This window comes from Meles meles, chromosome 19, assembly GCF_922984935.1.
Source record: "Meles meles chromosome 19, mMelMel3.1 paternal haplotype, whole genome shotgun sequence".
Lineage (NCBI taxonomy): Eukaryota > Metazoa > Chordata > Mammalia > Carnivora > Mustelidae > Meles > Meles meles.
This window is the reverse complement of record NC_060084.1, coordinates 449,149-452,350: the sequence shown is the minus strand read 5'-3', so window position 1 is coordinate 452,350 and position 3,202 is coordinate 449,149.

Below are 3,202 nucleotides of genomic sequence, written 5' to 3'. Positions count from 1 at the left end.
CCAAATCCCACGCAGATGACTAAAGCCCAGCTAATCAGCGAAGAAGAAACCATCGCTGGAGGAAGGTCTCTAGTTCAGACACAAAATTTACCAAAACTCAAAGAAACGAGCTTATTCAGACGTTCCACAAGGGAGAGTATCTTCCAGAAGACACGCTAACATGAGCCATACGACGGTGCGGAACGAGCCACTCCAGGCTCTGTGCCTTCCCCTCCGGGTGGGCGGAGCAGCGGTTACGGGGACCAACCCCCACGGGCCTCAGAGGCCAGGCTAAGTGTGGAAGCAGCCGTGCTCTGAGAAAGAAAAAAAGTTCAAAAGTTCAGTTGTTGCCAACCTGCTACCTTGGGAAGAAGCAGATAATTATTAATTATATTAGTAGGAAGCCTAAATACGAAAACCAAAAATGGCCCGAAAGGTCAGCTCCTGTCTCAAATCCAAAGACAAGAACTTACCAGGAGCAGCGTGCCTACACCGGGAACTCCAGTGTCCTCTCTGCTCCCTCCTCCCCACAGCCCACACACACCTGCCGTCAGGGCGTGAATGCAGACAGACGACGTGCCGGACTCACACCTGGCGTTCACACGGGGGTTGCCTCAGGTGTGTAAGGGGAGCCCCGCTGAGCCGTCCGGGGGCGTGCCAAGTCCAGAGAGCCGGGGAAGGACAACCTGTCCTGTCGACGGAGTTAGGAAGTACAGAAAGAACAAAGCCAGCCTGCAAGGGAAGGCCTGAGAGCCCAGGAAGCTCCAGTGAGCCAGCTTCCAAGGCCTTATCTCTCCAGGGTCCAGGGCATGGGCACCTGAAGGCTTAAACGGGAGCCCCAGTTCCCCCGGCGGGACTGAAGCCCGGCGGGCGGAGAGTCAGCTGGGGGCGTGGACACGCCAGCCTCCTGAGCAGCTGTTGGCGGGCGATCGAATCGACAAGTCCCCGCTGTGCTCTTCCACCGTCTCCTTCGCCTCCAGATCCCAGGAACACACTCCTGGGTATAAGGGACTTCCGGGCATGGGCTGTTTTCTTGTACTTCGACTGTACCTTATCCTTACGACAACCCCGTGGGAATCCCAGAGCTGCTATTAGCTTCACTTTGCAGGTAATTATTATCCCCATTTTAATGATGTGAAAATTGAGGCTTGGAGAAGGCAGCAACTTGCTCAATGTCACAGGCTGAGGACAGAAGCCAGTGTTGTTCCGCAGGAGGCTGGCCTCTTGCCGTCCCCCGGCTCTGCTTCCCACGGAGTGGCCAGGCCTTTGCCTGGGACCACAGTTAACAACTTCACGTCAGGCAGCGTCCATCAGAGTGTACCTTACCCTCCTCCCCAACACCTTCAAATTTCTTGGAGGTTTTGAGTCACAAACCCTCTGGACTGGGTGATTAGGGAACAAGGGTGAGGGCGTGGGGCTCGGTCACTTCCCATCAGGGCACGTTGCACAAGCCTCGTTAAGGTATGAGAAAGTGCTGTCTCGGGAGTTGCAGTCCCAGACCCGTCTGGGCAGAGCAAGCGCCGGACCCAGCCTGCTGAGGCAGTAAGTGGGTGGGGCAGCTGGGGGGGCGCCGAGAGGTGGGGCTGGTGGTGAAGGAAGGTGGTGAGAGGACGGGAGAGGCAAAGGAGGGCAGTGAGGTCCGCTGTGTGAACCCTGAGCAGCCCCTCGCACTGCCTGGGCCAGGGGCTGCTCTCTGAGAGCCCTGCAGAAGCACGCGGAGCTGGAGATCTGAGCACCCGCCATTAGGACACTCAAGGTGAAAGATGTCCCCACACTCTGCAGCAGGGAGCGGGGGAAGCCTACGCAAACCACGCTACTGTTCTCACACCTAAGGAGTAATGGTGGGGGTGCAGGCCCAGAAACCAGTCGGACCAGCTCTGAGACTCTGTGGCGTCACTTCTCAGCAGCCAACTCAGATGGGTTCATTTTTGACTCTGTTTCCTCATCTGTAAAATAGTGGACCAGAGTTGAGAATAGAAGAGTGTCTAGGGGCGCCTGGGGGGCTCAGTGGGTGAAGCCTCTGCCTCCGGCTTGGGTCATGATCTCAGGGTCCTGGGATTGAGCCTGGGATTGATTCCTCTTCTCTCTCTGCCTGCCTCTCTGCCTACTTGTGATCTCTCTCTGTCAAATAAATAAAATCTTAAAAAAAAAAAAGGAAGAGTGTCTGGTGTGGGGGCACCAGGGGGGCTCAGTCTGCTCAGGGGGGCCTTCCTTCCGCTCCAATCCCAATCTCAGGGTCCTGGGATCCAGCCTATCAGGCTCCCCGCCCCAACCGGAGTCTGCTTCTCCCTCCCCGCCCCCCCCCCCAAATAAAATCTTGAAACAGGAAGGGAGTGTCTGGAAAGGACCAGGCACCAGTTAACATTATCTCTTGCGGGGGTGGGGGGCAAGGGTGCGGGGGGGGGGCTCAGGTCATGATCTTGGGGCCCTGGGGTCAGTCCCAGGACGTCCTCCCTGCTTCCCCCTCCCCCTCCGGCCCTCCACCTGCTAGTGCTCGCTCTCATGAGCGAACAGAACCTGAGAGAGACCCGCTGTAGGGCTGTGCGGAAGGCGGGAAGGCGCATCCACTCGCCAGAAGCCATCCCCTACCCTCCGTTCGGCTCCGGACCGAAAGCTCCAGCGGTCAGTGGCCTCCAAGCTGACCACTCAGGCGCCGGGAGCAGAGGGGCCGGGGCAGGGACACAGCGTCTCCGGGTCCTGATCCCATGACCCGCGCCGGGACGACCTCTAAGGCCGCTGCGCCCCGGCAGAAAGGACCCGCGCGCGACGAGGGTCCGCCTGCGCGAGCGCCCGGCCGCCTCCCTCCGCCGAACCGCGAACCAAGTGCCCTCCAGCCCGGAGACAGGGTCCCGCGGGGGGGGCGCGGTCCGAGTCCGGGTCCCGGGTGGGAGTCGGGGTCCGAGGGCCGCTCTCTGGGCGCGGTTCCCTCGGGCTCCCTCGCTTCGCCCCGTAACCCCGGGACCCGGCGGTCCCCCCCAGCAGCGGCGCCCGGGGACGGCGTGGCCGCGGCACGCAGCCCCGACACCCTCCCTCCCGGGGTGCACTCGCAGCGCTCCGCACCCGGCGGCACCTAAGCCACCGCTAGGGAACACCAGGGCCGCCGGGACGCCGTGAGCGCGGGGACCCGGCCCCGAACAGCCGCCACTGCGCAGGCGCCCCCAGCTCCCCCACCGCGCAGGCGCCCCCAGCTCCCCCACCACGCAGGCGCCGCTCCCGGGCTCGC